Below are 19,974 nucleotides of genomic sequence, written 5' to 3' on the forward strand. Positions count from 1 at the left end.
TGGAGAGTGGTGCTGATTGACTTTCTGTGCTGTGGGAGTCATGTGTGTGCGTGCCTGTGTGTACACATGTATGCATGCCTGTGCATGCTGATGTATGCACGCCTCCATGCATGCACACACGTGCCCGCCTGCATATGTACACATGTGTGTATGAATACATGTGTGTGCAGCTGTCTGTGCATATGCACACACGTGTGCCCTCATGCATGTGTACCCATGTGTGCCTGTGTGCATGTGCATACACGTGTGTGCCTGTGTGCCTGTGCGTGCAGAGTCCCAGGCACTCCAGGGCACGAATGCTTTTTGTATTATTCTAGCTAGCATTCCCGAGGTGACCTCTGTACCAAATAAATCCGAGTAGGAGCTGTGTGTGAGCGTGTGTGTGTGCGTGTGTGCATTCCAAGGGAGGTGACGGAGGGAGACAGGGTCCCTGCAATGATGGAAGAAGGGGGATGGGAGAAGGAAGAGGAGGAGGACGGACAGACATGGGGAGAGAGACAGAGGGGCAGGAGGCAGAGGGAGAGGACAGCAGCCAGTGGGCCCTGTCCCTGTGCCACACATGCTCCCAAACCGCAGGACTGGGGGGTGGGGGTGTGCAGGCCCCTCTGTCCCCGAGGCCAGCCGCCCCGCGCCGAGCCCAGTGCCAGCCTGGCAGCCGGAGCACCGGCGGAGGCGCCGCCTCCTAACGGCTGCCTTCCGTCGCGGAGCTCCCCGAGAGCCCCAGTGGCAGATTGTAGACTCAATTACTCTCGTGTCAGGTGATTATCCTAGGTCTTAATGTAATCTTCCATTCACACATACCATATTTCAATTACGGCAGCTATGAAACAAGCTGTGTATTCAAATCGCCAATCACCTTATCACTGCTGAGCAATGTCAACTGTAAGAAACGCCAGCTGAAGGCAATTACACATGTGTTGAGAACCGATTATGATTACTCTCTGTGGTATTTGTGATGAGCTGGGGAATGTTCTGAAAATTTAATTTAATGACAATATGCTTGCTGTACAATCCATAATACCTCCGGAATGCAGCGTGGGGCTATTAAAGCTGATAGGAGCATATTACCGCCGAAAGGCTGGGCCGGGCGGCTGCTGGATGCCTCTACGGGGACCGAGGTAATTTCCACACATTTCTAACAGCCCAGGCACACAGCTTCCCGCTCCAGCTGCACTCGGAAGGTGGGCTCTCTCCACGCGCTGACGGAAGGTGTTTTGTCTGAGCTGTGGCTCTGGGGCCGGGGACTCGGGTGACTTCCCAGCTACACCAGCGTGGGTCCCCACTGCTATCGCTGTGCCCCAGCTCAGCCGTTGCATGGAACCATTGCCCTACCGGGGGACCCCTGATGCTGGGCAGCGAGGACAAGTCCAAATACATTCAGTGGTCGATGGCCAATGGCAGCAGCCTGGCCAAAGACGTCCAGTGAGGGCGAGGTCCTGTCCTGCTGGCCCTAGTGGCTGCCAGGGCTTGCTTCCTGCTCAGACGGTCATATCCAGTGCACTGGATTCAGACCCGGGGACACGTGTGCCATTGGGCATAAGAGTCAGGCAGGCAGGGATGTGACAATGGGTATGCAAAGGGGGCCCCGGAGCCGGGGAGAGTGGAGGCCAGGGCCAGGCAGGTGTTGCAGAGGGAAGATCCCCACACATAGTCCCGTAGTGACCAGTGGGGCACGGAGCAGGTGGGAATGCAGGTGCCCCCGACTTGTTTCAGTCGCCACCCATGGGAGGACTGCGGCTTGGGGGACCGTCCAAAGCCAGTTTGACATGAGGCCATATTGGACTCCACGCCCTCAGCAGCAATGACCCAACTCATTCAGGAAAAATGCGGTCATCTGGCCTTGACGATGAGTTCCTTAGGTGAAGCTATGGGCGACCTCGTGATCACCAAGGGCGTTTGCCTCTTTAGGAATTCGTGATACAGACGAGAGAAGACTGTGGGCGATTAGAGCGCCTCCTGGTAGTGATTTATTTGGGGTTACCAACGTTGGTTTACGTGAAGCTGAGGATCTTTTCGCAGGTAGCTCATCGGAGGAGAAATGGGTGCCCAGCTTGGCTGTATTTCTTGATACTGGGTGTTTCTTCAGGAGAATGTACGTCTTGAAGCAAAAGTGTTGTAGCATTTAATTCCTTTCCTGCAAACCTCATTATGACAAACACCAGCTCAATCCCAGACGGGTCCCAGCCTGACTTCTCTCTGTCGTGCCATCACGGTTTCATGTCACGAATGTTTCTACTTCTTGATGGGGTTTATTATTTGTCTCCCTGTCCCGCGTGGAAGCAGCGTGAAAAACAGGTATTTTTGCCTGTTTTTTCATTGCTGACATGTAGATGTCCACTCCGTGTTTGCAGAATGGACACGTGAACTTTAAATGCGAGTTTGAGTGCCGGTTGTTTGCCTAAGATGCTCTTTGTATCCTGGCTCACCCGATGCAGATTCTGTAGGGTACAAAATTTTTCTCTTGCTAAATATCCCCCCCTCCAAGTGATTCTTCCCAAAGTGCTATGGAAACAGAGACAGAACTTTGAAAACCCGAGGGGAGAAACAGCTAGGATTCCTAGTTCTCTCCTGAGTTTCTCCCCAGAACCAAGGGCACGGAGGTTGGGGCAGAGCCACAGGTGCATAACGATCCCCCTGGACTTATGGTGAGGACGCCGAGGCCAGGGAAGCTCGGCAGCAGGTGCAGTGGGTTGGTGTGGAGCTGGCTCAGAGTCGGAGCCGTCCCCCCGGCAGTGGCTGATGAATGAGCTCCCTGCATGGCGATCCCAGGCATCTGCTTGCGTCCCGGAGCACTGACCCTGCTTTGGCCACGGCCAGGCTAGAAAGGGGGCGACGCTGTCTGCGCATCAGATGCGGACCGGTGGGCTTGGCAGGCGTGTGCTGGGGCTTTTCTCAAACAGAGGGGCTGCAGAGACGTGTGGCCCGGTTGGTGTGGCCATGTCTGCAGGGACAGCTCCACCGTCAGCGACGGAGTGGTGCACGCTTTCTTGTGCTTCACACAACGGGAGCTCCACCCTTGACAGGAACACAGAGAGCAGCAGGGAGGAGCTGCAGACAGGGCTCCTGGTCCCGCATCCCTGGCATCACCCTAGAGGCTATCCTCGCTGCCCTGGGTCAGGGCCCACGGCTGCACCACACAGCCAAGTCTCCAGGACTGATCCTGCCCCCAGGACATTGGGTAGTGACCCAAGACAGTTTGGGGTGTCACACTGGGGCTGGGGAGTGGCGTGGGGTCAGGGTGCCGCCCGACACACCATGCTCAGAGGAGCTCAGGCAGATGAGCCTCACTGGGGAGACACACAAATTTCCCAGAGGAGAAAACTGCTGGAGGCATTGTGCTTTCAGCAACATGGGGACAGGCCCTCCAAGCCTTTACACTATATTCTTTCATAGTCACTATATTTTATACTTTCCTTTCCTTGAAATCTATTTTCTCATCTGTTACACATAGTTTTCTCTGCTGCTGCTCATCTTACCAATTTGTGCTTGTTTCCCTCATGGGCGGCATTCATGTGTGGATGCCCCATCCCCCGTCCCAGAGAGTCTGCTCCCACAGAGCCTTCCTGTTGGAGCAATGGGGAGGCACCTACAGGAGGGACACCGGTTCAGGGTGTGTCCCCACAACGCTGAGCTCCCTGCACAGTTGTAAGAACTGGCCTCCATTCTGCCCAAGGTCACCTCCCTCAGGGAGCGCCGGGAGATGTGGTGGGGCCAACCCCCACCCTCCCACTGACCCCCCCTCCCCCCGTCACAGGGACGCCCAGCCCATTGCACTAGGATTGCCTCCAAACTCAAACTTGTGCTGTGCTTCACAGTGAGAATAATGTGTGGTATCTGAGCACTTAACTGCAGACTGCAGGCCTTTCTGGGTGTCAAATGCACCCACGGTGTTTACATTAAACCTGCGTATCAGCGGGGTTGCCCTGGCCGGCTGGCCTGCACCCCATGATTTATAGTATTTTACAGAAATATTCTCCAGAACGCCTTGAGGTAGAAAACAAGAAGAACCATACAGTCCTGAGAAGGTGGACTTCGTGGTCCTAGACCCTCTGGTTCCTTTTGCTGCTGAGGCTTCCAGGTAAACCAGCGTTGAGCGATATAAAGGTACTGAAAGCAATCACTGGACTTCAGCATTGTTTGAATTTGCCGATTTTATTGTTTTCAAAATTTTGCTGCAAGTATTACTATACTAGTACTTACCATATATCCTCTTTTATAAGTATAAGGGAAAAAACATGCTGTCTTCACATCTATGTATAGCTTAGCTATTAACCTTTTAAAATAAAATATATAAAATGTGCTAATTGTAGGATGGAGTGCAATAATCGTGCTTATTTGCATGTCTTTTAATCACATGAAGAAAACAGGCATTTGCACTTAAATATGATTATATTTTCAAAGACAAGCAGTTGAACCACAAATCAATGCAGGACCTTTTCAGCAGCCTGGATTGCTAGCTGTTTTTCTTCATGTATAATTCTTCACTCAGAAAAAAAATGCTATCTGATTACAAATTATGTACCTATTCTTACTTCTTTTGCCCAAGGCAGCAGTTAATTTTTGCCATAGGTCATAGAGGATAAAGCCCCAAAGATCCAGGAGCTTCTTAATTGCATTGCATACAACTAGCTGTCGCCAGGCATCTCAAAGGAATTATTGCACCTTGCAGATAATGCCCTTTCCCTGCAAGCCATGAAATAGATTCTTCCTCTATTGCTATATTAATTAGACTTCAAGGATGTTAGAAAAATTATAGCTTAAGCTTTTGTTCAAAAATTTAGGCAATATTATGGGAGAAATCTTTGCCAGAACTTACAGGGAAATGAATTAACCTTGAGGCTTTCTTTCTTTGGAAGCAAGAGGAGGAAGGAGCCCCCATGCCTCCCAGCCCCTGTCTCCTACAACAATATATAAGTTTTGATAGAATTCCAGGTTAAGTTTGTCAATCCTGATGTTGTAAAAACGGAATGAACTGGCACGACCTGTGGAAGTGTTGGGGAGCGCTGGAAATCCGCGGTGCTGGCCGTATATCACGCATACAGTGAGGAAAGGGGAAACAGAAACGAAGGGCAAAAGGCGAAATGGTTTGTGTCCATTTAAGAAAAAATCAATAATAGCATAAAATTGATTTAGTGCTTGTCATAAAACATAAGTAAGTGCTGGAAAATAGAGAAAATTGAGTCTCAATTTAATCTGCACAAAAGCCACACTGTACTGATGAAGTGTCTGGGGGAGGGGTGTGCCATAAAACCTAAAGACAGATACGTAATTGTCATATTAAGGAGTCTTTTCAGGCTGCAGACGTCCAGGGGTAGGAACCATTAATCATGTGGATAACGGGCATTGAAATCAAATCTCAATTAAAATCTGTTCAATAATGTCTCTAATATGTTTCTCAAGCATTAATTTTTTCCCATCGATTCCACACCCCATAAATCAGATATGTTGCTGTGCATGTAATAGTTTATGGAGGAGAGGATTATGGCTTTATGAAGTTAATGCAGCAGAACCACGTAATTTACACAGGCTAAAGTTTTATGTCTGTTGTTCATTTCTATTATTTTCCTCAGCTAAATATTATTTGGGCTATAAAACTAAAACCCAAGTTCGTTTTTTCTCCCAAACGTCTATATACTTAGCAACCAGATTCCGGGTTCCTTTCCCCAAATTTAGCTGGGAAACGGCACTTGAAAGCTCGGAAGGTGCGCGTGCCGTGGAGACTGGGCTTTCCTGCCATTCCTACTTGGCTTCAGTCAGATTCGGTGGGAGGTCCGGAAAACACCAACTCCTCCATGGCGGCTCTGGAACATTCTCAGGTGTTTTGGAAGGAAGGGTTCATGCTGTCCGAACCCGAAGCTGTATTTTCTTCCGTTCTTTCGGTGGGCTGTTGAAAGGGACGTATTTGTTTTTAAACCGGTTACATCGATTTGTTGTTGTCACCAACACATTCACAGCCCTTCAGAACAGAGGTGAAACTTCCCAATTTCCTGTAACGCCGATGCTGCCTTCAAACCCCTTCCCAGATTGCAAGTGGTTTATAGGGAAGATGCTGAAGGAAGCAAAGGGCACTGAGCCTTGAGCTCACCCAGCATGGATAAGGCAGCCCCTGTCCGCCCCCTGGCTGCGCAAGGTTCCAGCCCACCGCTCACCTGGTCTCACCTGGAGGGAGGCTTCACTTGGTGACCTCTGCAGCTCCCAGCTCCTGCACCCACCACCAGCTGTGTTGAGAAATGGCTTCGGTAGTTCCCTTGGCTTTGAAATTCTTACAATGATGTCTTCTTGAGTACATTCAAAAATTTATTTTGAAGGCTTAAACTTCAGCTTGATGAAGTCCCCTTCCTGTCTGCTATGCTAGTAGGGTTCAGATATAAGCTATCCTGTCATGAACCAGGATGCAAATATGCCCGAGTGGTTTTCTTCAGAATCATCCTTCAAGCCACTAGTGGAGGTTGCCAAGGGAGGCCCATCCATGCAAGCCCCTGCCCCAGGCTGGTACCTGCTTGCCACCTCGAGGCCCGACAGCACCCTCCATCTACCTGCGCTCCAAACCATTCTGTACCCCACTGGGATGCCTTCACAATGGATTATCTTTATGGAGTCACTCCGTTCAACATCCCTACTGCCTAGACCTCTTTCCCTACTAAGCAAGGCCCTCTGTGTGTCCCACAGCCAACTTCTTAAAAAAACAATTTTACTTTAGGAATAGCTCCAGTTTGGCCAAAGCATCATGAGGGTCAGAGAGCTACTGTAGGTTCCATACCCACTCTCACGTGTTCTGAACAGTAACACAGACACCCACCCTGCTGGCTGCCAAGCTGCTTCCTTTGACCCCACAGGGCAATACTTGCTCCCACCTTCCCTCCTTTGAAGCTGATGGCTGGGCTTGAGCCGGGGCCATGATTTTCATGGCTCTGGAGGGGCTGGCACTCTTCAGCCTTGCTCAGCCTCACAGGTTGTGCATAGGGATATACCTGGCACCCCCTGGATGTGTGCAGTGAATAATCAAGACCACTCTTTCTTTCTGAAATGCATGTTTTTTTCCAGAATGGATGATTACCATGATGTCTGCATTAATTATTTAAATTAACTTCTTCAAGGTTTTTATGTTTCCTTTTAAGAAGAGATTCAGAATAACATTCATGTGGGTGCCTGGGTGGCTCAGTGGTTGAGCGTCTGCCCTCAGCTCAGGGCATGAGCCTGGGGTCCTGGGATCAAGTCCCGAATTGGGCTCCCTGAGTGGAGTCTACTTCTCCCTCTGCCTGTGTCTCTGCCTCTTTCTCTCTGTGTCTCTCGTGAATAAATAAATAAAATCTTTTCTTTTTTAAAAATAACATTCATGTAATACTATCTTCCACTCTTGGAATTGATGGGTCACAGTGTCAGGTGGGCTAGGACAGGCAGGTGCCAAGTCTGGTGTGCTGACGAGGCAGGCAGAGCCCACGGAGAAAAAACACTGGCAGATGTGGCTCTGGAGCCAGGGCGCCTGGAGGAAATGGGCACTGGATGCGGGGCCAGGGCTGGGGTTTTGGGCAGAGAAGGATCACAGGCCGGCCTGGAGCTAAGACAACGAATCCAAAATCCTATTGCTATGACTGACACAGGGGCATTGCTCACTTGGACTCCCAGGTTCCCTAAAATTGCGAAAAAATAGGAGAGCACGTCACTGTTTTAGGTCAGTATTGCCAGGTCCTGGCTTCCCTGGCCTGACACGCCCGGCAGGATGGGGGAAGCTCCCCTTGCCAGCACCGGGTCCCCACGGGACCTACCCCAGGGTCCCCCTGGCTCTGGCTCAGAACTCGCCTCCATGCAGAGCACACACAACGCAGCCCACTTCTTCCCGCTTCCCATCAATAAAGCCTCGCCTCCCCGGCATTCGTTGCAATAAAACCAATCACAATGGAATCATTTGATATGTATGTGACTCACAAATATCGGTCCCCAAGCCTCTGTTCTAAATTAGTAGTAGTTAAGCACCCATTGATGGAAGCTTAAAATAAAGTGTTACCCAATGGGCCCCACTTCAGCCCCGTGATCCCCAGGACGCAGAGAGACTTTCAGAGGAGCTGCCATAAACTACATGCATTTGGAACGGTGCCAGAAATATTTGGGGGATCTATTCACTCGTTCCCTTCCTGCAATGATATAATGATGTCTGTCACAAGGGCATTTTTATGCCAACAAATCCTGATGTCACACACGGGCCTTATAGAGGCTGGAGGGTTTTTTCTTCTCCTTTCTTTTCTTCTTTGAGTCTTTTCAGACTAGAACACTGAAGTCTGAATTAGATGCAAACGGATTCTTTCAGACCTTCTCTGTGACAATGCGAGCTTGAAAGGAACATATTTGAAAGCTCAAACTGCTCCAGTTTTCTTGCAAAAAGGCTTAGGTCCCCTGAGTAGGCCAATTATAAATTATAGTGTAGGTGAGCGCTTTCTCTCCCATTCACTAGAGCTGATTCTGTGTCATTAATGTTACTACGCTGATACCTTGCAAGTAGAGAAAAGGCTTTTCATATCTCATTAACATTACAGAGAACTGAAATGAATTATGTGATGGATGAGTGCTATGTAGGTGGAGCTAATTCGGCTCCTACATTTTAATAAGCACAGTGCCAGACCTTTCCTGTTCCAAAGAGCCTTCTAATCCTCCCTGGTGCTTTGCACTGACCTCATTGGCACAAAGATGCCATTGGCCGAGATTCTGGCACCGTGACACTTAAATCAGCTGGTGTGAAATTCTAGCGGTGGTGCGATCTGTGCCAAAGCCAGGCTTCACCGCCCTCACCCTTTCCTCACCAAATGCTGGGTGCCATTGAGATTGGAAGTGAGGCCCCAACAAAGAAGCTCCGGGCATGACCCTTGAGACCTGCAGAGAAAAACATGTACATTTACACCAGCATGGGATCAAACCAATCTTTTATAACTTCCTTCCAAAAACACATAATAAAAAAACAAACAAGCCAAAACCACACCCATTCGTCTTGAAGAATATTTACTTCCAAGACTTTAGAAATTCTTCCGTCACCCACAGACATCCCCTCCCTGGGCTAGTGAGACCTAGGTCGTCACAATTAGAAGCGAGGTCAGGCTAGCTTTGAGGTTGAGCTTGAAGCAGTGAACTGTGCACGGCCTTTACCATGAGAATGCAGTTGCCACGCATTTATGTCTTAGCAAGTGCTTACCCAGATGAGGCAAGGTCGATGAATGTGTTCACCCCCTCCAGTGGGGCCAGTCACTCTTCGCTGACCTTAAGCATGGAGAAAAAGCGTTGCACATCAAAGATGCAGATATTCATGTGTTAAATTCAAACATAAGCTTTCTTTTACAAAACTATGCACGAGTCATAATAACTCAGCTAATTAAATAAGAAAATAGTAAACAAAAAGAAACACACAAAAAGGCTCACAATGATTGCAAAGTGATCGTCATATTTCCTGAGCCCTGGTTACTTAAAGATGTAATTGTTTAGTTCGTGTAATTAATTCTAAGACGTCAGCTGTCAGAAACCAGCAGGCTGACCACCTGGCTAAATCTCTAAAATCTCCCTGCAACTGTCATATTAGGGAGGAGGATGGTCTTGTCGTGGCTCAGCCCACATGTGGCAAAGTGTTCCCCTCTGCGGAGGCTTGATTAATTAAATTAATTTAGTGACTTACTCCCTTTATATTAAAATTAGCTGTCACTTTAGAGATTTTGCTTCCCTGCCACCTTCCAGTGCTTCATCCAGACTGCCCCCTGAGGCCGCACATGGGCGCCCCTGCTGCCCCAGGTGACTCTGGGTCATGGCCCACGGAGAAGACACTGTCACCAGCCACGGGTGCATTTCCTCCCACGGGGGTCACAGAACCGGCACTGTCAGGTGTCTTTGCAGCAGAACTTGTGAACATGGAAACACGTTTTTAATCCATAGGCGATTCTGTCTCGATTCTGTCAGAATCTGCAGAGACTAAATTCTGCCCTCTGGAAGCTTACCTCTAAGGAAAGCAAATTTTTTTTCAGTATTAACTTTATTTTCTGTTTATGCATGGGAGTCCTTGGAAACTTGTGTAGGCAAAACCGAGCTCTCCACGCAGGGGAGGATTAACGGTCTGACAAAGCCGTCCGACTCCCCTGGTACGTTTCATAGTAGGCAGTTCCCCAACAAGGGTGAGTTTTTGAAAATGTTCTAATAAAAGGTAAAATCAAAGAAAGTCTTACAGAAAGCCAGGGTGGCATAAACAAATAAAAGCCATAATTCTTTAGCAAGGATGTGTGATCCTCAGTTGCATCCACACCCCTGGAACCAGTAGGAGTGTCAAGTCTGTTGTAGCAGCCAGACTGGGGTCGTAGGTGGGGGACAGAAGTATTATTGTGCCACAAAAGCTCAATGTAACAGTAATGGTCAAATGTGGAGTCGATGACAGGCTGGCAGTGGTAAACCTGCTACATTGCCACTAACAATGCTGGCTGACCTATTTTTAAAACATTTTTAAATGCAGCGTTGAGGGATCAGAAGAGTGAATTCCTTGGATGCCACAAATTATAAGAAAGGAGAAATCCAGGGGTTGTACAATGTTCTCATAGTGACTGGGGATCCTGCACAGAGGCCGCACGGAGAGAAAGTCCACGTCAGAGATGGACTCTCACGTGCCTGTGCATCTGGGAGACATATCTTAGGCTGACTTTGTGGGCTGAACATCAAGCTTAAAGGTCTTTTTACACTGTCCGTGTGGTGGCGCTTTCACGAGAAGAAAACAGGAAATAAACTTGGACTCAGGATTCAACATGTTCACGTGGAGCAGTTCTGAGAAACAGGAATTCAAAGCCAAAGTCAGCTAATAATACAGGACAGAGTGACTGTCCACAAGCCACAGCCAGCAGGACTCTCCTAACCTGGACTAGTGGGACTGCGGGGGCTGGGGCCAGTGGGCATAGGGTACATAGCGGGCACACTTGGTACATTTACAAGGGAAAATTAGGGGTAAAAAGAAGCAACCAAAATGGACTGGGTTAGAAGAATACCATGCACAACTTAGGGAATAGAATTTAAACTAGGAACCTATCCATGGATTAAACAACTGTCAGCCAAAGCTGAAGAGGGAATGAGCCAGAGGAGCCAATGCCGCGGAAGCGGAAGATTGGATAATATGAAAGATGGATTTGAACACATGGAATATGGGGTGAGAAGGTGCACTGGGCACCTAATCAGAGCTCCTGAGAGGGAGGCAGGTGTGTAACCCACACAGGTAGGCACCTGAGTTAGTACCAGGCACCCACCCGCCCTCCAAACTGGGAGGTGTCAGGGTTCGGCACCTACCATAGTCTCGTCAAACCAAGGTGCTGCAGTTGTGAAGAAAAGCTTTAAAGAGCAGCCCCAGAGAAAAAAAAAGTTTGCCCGCCTAGAAGGAGCAGCTTTGCAGGAAGATCCCAGCGCTGTCCATGACATTCAGACGGGACACAGAAGTGTCCCGTGTCTCTCTGCCAAGGTTGAGGGTGCAATGGTTTTTCAGAAAGGCAAAAACTGAAATCCTTTCTACTGTCCAGTGCTCACAAAGGCAAATGCTAATGGATGAGCCCAGGAAGACAGAGAATAACTTCGGGAGGAGGATGTGAGTGGAAGATGGCCTTGTGGGTAACAAAACATCCGTGTGCCTCTATATCTAGGGACACCTGCCTGGGGGAGTGGGGGATCCTCACAGAACCTAATCCAGGGCTCAGAAGGTTACGTCTGTGAACAACACAAGCAGCATCTGATGGAGGACGCTGAAGGGGGCTCCCTCCCTGTCCACTGTTGGTGCTCTGTGCCTCCCTGCAGGGTACTAGGTGAGCAGAGGGGCGCGTCCCTGTGCGGGTGTTCCTGCTGTCCAGCGGTGGCACCATGCACTCCCTGGGGGGTGGGCGGAAATCAGGACCTTGCTGTCCTCCAGGGAATAAAGGAGATTTTCATGCACACGTGTGCAGACATGTGTATATGTATAACACAAGCACACAAACAGGCAGTCCCAACGAGCGTCAGGGAAGGATTTGGACAGGAAGGACAGGGTGCTCGGAAGGTGGCCTGGGAAATGTCTGTGTAGACTTAGGTGCAGGCAGCAGAATCAGGTCAGGCGCAGAAGAGCCTGGGGGAGGGCCGAGCCGGAGATGAGGAAGTGGGGAGTCACCCAACACAGGAGGGGGCTTGCAGACGGGGATGTTCCCGCCATGTGCTGCCAGCAGGTCAAGGAAGATGGGACTGGCAGTGTCCACTGCATTTAGCAGGAAGCCCATTCCTGCTGATCTTGGCCGAAGCAGTTTCAAAAGCGAATGAGTTAAGAAAAAAAAAAAGTGATACATCAGGATCACGCATGGGAACAGGAACACAAGGCTGGTTCAACACTTGGAAACAATCAGCACAATTCACTCAGCAAACAAGCTAAATGGACTAACTCTGTGATTATCTCAATATATTCCACAAACCATCTGATTAAATTCAATACCCATTTTGGGATATAAAGTTGCCACGTACTAGGAACGAGATGTAGCTTTTTTAGGAAATGGAATCCTAAAATACTGCAGCTGACATACACTCTCTGAGGATGAGGAAAAGCCCATGAGGCACGTTCTCTCCGCTTCCATGAAACATCACCCCAGATGTCGCTGCCTGAGCAACAGGGGAAGTGGAAGAAATAAAAGGCCTCCTGCCCAGAGCCCAAGGTATCCATCTTTATCTGAAGATGATGTGAGAGTCTGTAGAACCAAGGAATTAAAAAGCCAGTGGGGCTAATGAATAAGTTCAGCAAGTTTGCAGGATATGAAGTCAATGTACAAACATTACCTGTATTTCTACATATTAGTAATAATCAGAAACTGAACTTAAATATATCATTTATAGTAGCATCAAAAAGTATAAGGTACTAATGAGTAAATTTAACAAAATATATGTAAGCCCTATGCTCAGAAAACTGAAGTATTGCTGAGAGAAATTAAGGAAACCCTAAATAAATGGAGAGAGTGTCATGGAGATGAGTCAATGTCAGTAAGATGACCATTTGTCCCCAGTTGATCTGTAGATTCAGTGCAAACTCAATCTCACTGTATGGTTTCTTTCTTTTGTAAAAATTGAAAAAGCCAATTCTTCCATTTATGTGAAAATGCAGAGGACCAAGGCCAGCCAAAGCAAATTTTTAAAAGAAGAACAGAATCGGAGGACTTTGATACTACTGATTTCAAGACTTAGGATAAAGCTACCATCATCAAGGCGGAATTACATGGAATGGAGACGGAAATATAGATCAGTGCACAGCATAGTACCCAATAAGCTGACACATGAGGGCCAACTGACTTTTGGCAAAGGCACAGAGCAAATTCAATGACAGAAGGATAATCTTCTTGAAAGGGTGCTGCAACAATGGATATCTTTCTAGAAATATATACTAATATGTATAAATGAATAATATATGTTATAAATGTCACATGTGATTTGTATATATTCTATAGTTGATCCTTACCTCATTCTGCAAAAGTATAGACATGTTCAAAATGGATCATGAACCTAATATGAAAGACAAAACCATAAATTGGTAGAAAAAAATAGGAGAAAATCTTTTAAAACTTTAAGGATTAGATAAAGATATCTCAAGACACAAAATGCACAAACTATAAAAGAAGTGATACATTTGATCAGAATTAAAAACTTTTCCAAAGACACAGTTGAGAAAATTAAAAGGTAATTTGAAGGCAAGGAGAAAATATAGAAGAAACATATAGCCAAAGAAGCACTTCTATCTGGAATTATAAAAGAATTCTTACGGCCCAATCACAGCAAAGACTGGAATTCAATAAAAACACATGTGGTTGATTTAACATGCATAAGCTCACCAACATGACAAAGGCACGTGAGACAGCGTTTGGTGTCATCCCACAGCAGGGAAGTGCCAGCCAAGTGCACCAGGTCACCACCACCCAGCCTCCCGTACATACGAGGAGGAGAGAGGAGAGCAAGCGCAACGAGCGCTGGTGACGACGACCTGAAGCAGCCTGCGCGCTTGGCGGGGAAAGCAGTGCAGCTGTTCGGGAAAACGGTTGGGTAGCTTGTTGTGACTCGAAACATGTATTTCCATATGATGCAAAAATTTACCCAAGAGAAATGAAAACATTTGGCTGCGAAGCCCAAGTGTCCACAGAACAAGCAACTGCCGACTTGGGAGCAGACACACACACAGTGGCCCCCAAGAGCCACAGAATAGGATTTGGAGACAAAGTGAAACCACACCCACCCCAGGTGGCAGAGCGCAGTATGTGAAATGAGAGAAGCCGGCAAGACTGAGTGCTATGGAGTCCTGGTGAAACAAAGCCTCAAAGCCATAGGGACAGGAGGCCGGGACCCAGAGGGCACGGGGTGAAGCTCCAGGGCCTTTGCAGGGAAGGTGTGCTTGCATCCAGTAGACGCAGGAAAGCCAGGTGAGGAGAGAGGACACCTCTGAGTAAAGGTGGGAGCAGAGGGGAGGCCGTGGGGACGTGCGTAGTAGGGGACATGAGACTGCTGGTCCCCGAGGTGAGGGTGTCACAGTAGGTAGATGCGAAGGGAGAAGCCCACCACCAGTCATGGAGTGTCTCCACTTGGCAAGGGAAATAGGTGTCTGCCAGGGGCTTCTCAGAGGCCTCCCCTGGCCGTGTCCACTCAGTGTGTCCCTCTGCCCATGCAACATGGCGCCTCCCTAGGTGTGGTTCCCTCCCTTTTACCCACCTACACACCGCAGCCCACGAGGTCTCTGGGAGCACTGTGTCCACACTGCCTCTCCTGCTGAAAGCCTTCAAGATTCTCACTGGCTCTGTCTCTCCGCTCCTGGTCTGGGTTCCAACACCTCTGACTTCTGCTTTCCATCTTGGCCTCCTCCCACTCACTCTGGTCATCCCTGCATGACATTCTTCTGTCACCTAAAGTCCTGTCCACACCTGAGCCTACAAACCCCATGGTCCTACCTTAGTACGCACATTCCTGTCATCATCTAGGTCACCGTGCAAGGCCTACCATTCCCACGGGTCTATGCAATGGTCTTGGTTGCTTCCAAACCACTAGTCTCTAAATACACTCATTTCCACTTACTACACATAAGTGCTCATGATGTAAGATGATGTGCTTTGCTGTGTATGTGGCTCCCCATGAAATCCTGTTGACTTAGGGACCAGTGTATGGTAGAGGAGGCGTGGTGAACTAGGTGATCAAGAAACGTTTGCTGGACTGGTTCTTACAACAAGCCACACTACTGTCATGATCTTTCAAGGTGAACTGGGGAGGGGGGAGTGGCATGAAATTGGGGGTCGGGAGACACCATAAGTCTGCATCATCTGAGGCAGTGGTGGCCTGAACCTCATTCTTTTTTGGATATGTGATGCACATGGATGGCAAGGGGCCTGGGGTGGGCTGGCTCTGGACTGGGCTGCTGACCTCCATCATGTGCTCATGGAAAATCCGAGGGTCTGGACACTGGAGAACCTGTGGGTGTCAGACCATCATGTCTTAGGGCAGCTGGAGTCATGGGAATGGCCTTCCTCTGAACATTGGTGAGGAATTTCTCATCATTGGCCAGCTGGGAACACGAAATATGCACAGGGAGGAGGCCTCAGAGGACACCCGCAGGGGTACCCTCCTGGACTGGAAGGACCTGGTCTCTGGAGAGGGGGCCATGCTATGTGTTCTCTGTTAGACTAGGACATCTCCTCCTGCAAGATGGCGGCAGGCAGGGCTCCAGGCAGGAGGATGGAATGACTTCAGCACTTGGAGAAAGCTTTGAGTGCAGGCTAGAGTCTGTGCACTCAGTAAGCAGCAAGGCCTCCCACCCAGTGTCAAACTCTCTTCTGTGTGGTTCTCATTGGCTGTCCTCAAGCCTCGAGTGAGATCTGCATGTGAGCCACAGGCTAGTGCTGTCGGAGGCATGGGGCGTTAGAGGCAGGGTCTGTTCCTTTTGAATGCAGTGGTGAGGACAGAACAGCGCCCAGGCTCTGAGGCTGAGCGAGGTGACAGCTGATATCCCACACCAGTGCAGGACAGTAGTGCCTGCAGAAAGCCGCTGTCACCAGGGCCACAGGCGTCGGAGGACACAGCATGGGGCTGTGCCAGGGGCGGCAGGACAGCCGCGCTAACCACATGTGAGGCTATCCTCTCAAGGTCAGCAGAATACAGCCAGTGTCGTGGTGAGGTGGGCTGACCTCCAGTCCCAAGGACGGCAGGGCCAGGAGGGACCCAAACCATCCACACGTGGGCACTTAAATGTCACCTCCCTTGAGTGTCATGGGTTGGGGAGAATGGAGATATTTGGGAAGTGCCCCTGGGGAGGTAGGGGCCAACGTTGTGGGGAAGCATGTAGAAGACTTGGAGGCTGGTCTGAATTCTTTGACCACATTTCGAATAAAGCACAGTCAGGCGGAGAAACATGAGACCACAGGGAGGGTCATGACTGGCCAAGGACCACAAAACTTACTCCATGACTATGGAAAACAGCCGCTGGAACTTAAAGCTTTGAGATGAGAAGAGCTTATTTTTCAGAGGCTGGAGGCCAGTATCAGGACTGACAGGGAAGCCACCTCGGGGGCCCCTGAGAGGTCCAGGTGGAAGCCTCTAGAAAGGGCAGAAATTCCAGTGTTCTGCAGTGCCTTTCACTAGCACTCACAGACACCAAACAGCTTATGTGGTATTCATACTATTTTGCAGATTCATGATTCCAAGTTCAAGTTTCAACAAGGGTAAAATAAATTCTTGGAGGCTTATGACTGTGCATCTCTTCCCTAAGCAGGCCGACGTGTGGACGCCCCGGGCAGACCACCCATCCCAAAGGTGGACCCAGTTGTACACAGAGCAAACAGAGTGCAAGCATTCCCCACGGCCCCCACACCCAAGAACTGTGCACACTGTGACCCCAGGGTGGCCCTCCTGGGTCACCCACACAGGGATTCCGTCTTGTTCGGCAGGGACTTTCAAACGGGAGTTTGGGTCCAGCCTGTGGGAAGGTTCCACGTGCCTTGGTGACAGCCATCTCGGGAGCTCTTCCAGAAATTTGGATTTATCAGTCCCGTGTGGTGACAAAAATAAAGACCCGTCATTCCTCTGGGAAGACTATTTGTGGACACGGGGCTGAGAGCTTCCCATCAGGGCAATTCACTCCTAAATTATTATTTTCTGTACGCTTTAGTCTTCCAGAAAGATTTTATCATAATGTAAAGTGCCTGATTCTGCAGTCGTCAGGCAGGCAATAACTTTTCATTAACTTCATTTTTCATTTTTATCTTTCTCTGAGTGTTGCAGAACATAGCATATGATTTTGAATGTCATGTAATAACAACTCTCTAAAACTATCTGTCCTTGCTTCCATTTGACACTAATATTTGATATGTTAAGTTAAGCAGATCCACAAATGTAGGTCTACATCATTTTGCCTTGGGTGATAATCAGCGCTGTCAGTCTCACATTTCCTCATTGAATTCATGTGGATAATGACAACTGGTTTTTTTCTTATTAAAAAAATGTATACGTAGTCCATGTGTATGTTGAGAGACACAGAGAGACAGAGACGTTGGGGGGAGAAACAAGAGAATGGATTTCAAGTGGCAACAAGAGAGGAAAAAAACAGAATTTCGTATTTTTGGTCTGTTTAAATGATTTAGATTCTGTGGAAGGGATTCACAGTGGCTTCCCAATGAAAATGACACCCTGGCTTAGTTTCCCTTTGAAAAATCTCATATTTCATAATTGTTTCACACATTTTACATTTCAAACATTTTTAATGTTTCACCATTATATGCTGGATGGCATCAAAACCATACATGTACATGGAGGATGCACGCCTGCCCCATATTCCTCCCTCACCTGGCTCGACCCCAAGGGAACCCCAGCCTTACGTTAGTATTTGCATATGTGACTCATGCCCTGCCATGCTGACTTGTCCTTTCCGACACTGCTGGCTTCTGCTTTGAGGGTCTCAGAACCTGCGACATGATGATTTATGAGAAACACGCATATGTGCTAGTTCAGATGATCAGGATACACCTGAGATACATTTGGTCTTCAGCTACTATTTCTGAGAAGGCTTGGATGTCTTCAGGAAGGTGACTGTGGGGCCGCAGGGTGGGCCGCAGGAGGACCAGCCTTGTGACAAGGGGGCTGGAACATTCAGCCCCACCCCTGGGGAGAGGCTGCAGGTTGAATTAGCCAACGGCCAAGGATTTAATCAACCTCGGTGTGCAATGAAGCCTTCTGTAAAAACCCAAGAGGTCAGTTGTGTGGCCCTTCCTGAAGACCTTCTACCCCAGGGAGCCAGAACCCCTCCAGGAGCCCAGGAGGTGGCCCCAAGCTCCACAGGGATGGAAACTCTGTCGTGTGGCACCACCTCACCCTTTATATCCCTTATCAAATCCTTTAAGGAACTGGGACGTAGGAGTCAGTATCCCCTGAGTTCTGCGATATGCTCTAGTGAGTTACAAGGACCCGGGGAGGTGGTCAGAAGCAGGTAGCATCCTGGTGGCTGTGATGGTGTCTGAAGGTGGGGCAGGGGTCTCGTAGGACAGAACCCCTACCCTGTGGGGCTTCCAGGCATGGACCATCCTGGGTGCCCACTGAGGTCGCCAGGGTGCTAACAGATGCAGGGGAACCAGCAGGGCCAGTGGAAGAGGCAAGAGGGCCTCCAAGTTGGGGCAAGATGTACACTGGGGCTGGGCCAGGGGCACAGGTGGCGATGACCTCAGGCAGCACCCAGCAAGGGGAAAGGACCCTCACCTCACCCCACAAAGACCCACACAGCCCGCTGTGGCCCCGCCAGAGGCCGACTGACCCCACAGCCTCCAGGCAGGGCCTGGCCCTCAGCCCTGGATTGGGGTCCAGCAGGACCCCAACACACTCGGCAGGTGGGAACTTGGAACCCGCAGGCCCGTCCTCTAGGCAGACATGCTTGTGAGCAGCTGGGTTTGTGCAGAGCAGTTGACACAGACGGACATGGGGGGGAAGGATGGCTGTACTCACACACCTGGTCTTCCTGGAGGCTGGGCTCCCATGGAGCCGCTGCAGCCCCCCACTATCCTTGGTCCCCCCATCCAGCCCGGCTGCAACCTTCTGTGCATGCCCGCCTGCTGAATCACTGCATGGTGATTCCTTCGGGTTTCTTGTCCTCCTGGCACCTGCTGGTAAGTGCACCATCCTGTGCGTCCTGCAGCAGAGAGTTCAGGAGGGAGGGGGCGCCACGTGCTTGCCCCCGCCATCTCCAACCCAACCTCTGAATCGTTCAGTTTAGAATTTTAGGGCAAGACTATGGATTCTGGATTCAAATAATCTTGTTTCCTCAAAAGTAACAAAATGAAACGTGAAATGGATGTATTTAGAAATCGTGAATTCCAACGTCTGGCAGAAGGGAACCTGTCCCCTGCTCAGGGCCATCGGGTGACCGGTCTTCTCACCTGTGCCCGGAGGAGCCTGTGGGAACTGGGGATCCTGACAGGTAGTGGGGCCTTCAGAAAGGAGTGTTTGCCCTCCATGCTGCTACCTGATGCAGGTGTGCACCGAGGGGCTCCCCCCTGTCATGTCCAGCAGTGGAGGAGGCGGGGGCAGGAGCTCACATGGGTAACATGTTCTTGGTCCAACTGTTTCTTGGGGCCACAGCATGTCACAGGGTCTGGGCTCGTTTCCCAGCTGGGCAGAGTCCGAGCTGAGCTGCCCACGGGTCATAGAGAGACACTCATCTCTCTTCCGAGAAACGAGCTATTTGATAAGATTTTCACGTGTCCACACAGGCGCCATCCTTGTCCTGCGGGGCCCGGGGACGGGGTGCGGGAGGCAGTCGGGTGAGCTTGTCCATGAGCACAGAAGGCCTGCCACACCTGCATGCTCTCGGGGGAGCTCCTCTGCCTGGCCGTCTCTGCCCTGTCCTGGGCCCCCTGTTGGGGTCTCTCCCGTAAAAGCGTCCTGTCCTGGGCCTTCCTGTGGAGCAGCAACAGGAATGCAGCACAGGGCAGGACACACACCTGCTCCCTG

This window comes from Canis lupus, chromosome 1, assembly GCF_048164855.1.
Source record: "Canis lupus baileyi chromosome 1, mCanLup2.hap1, whole genome shotgun sequence".
Lineage (NCBI taxonomy): Eukaryota > Metazoa > Chordata > Mammalia > Carnivora > Canidae > Canis > Canis lupus.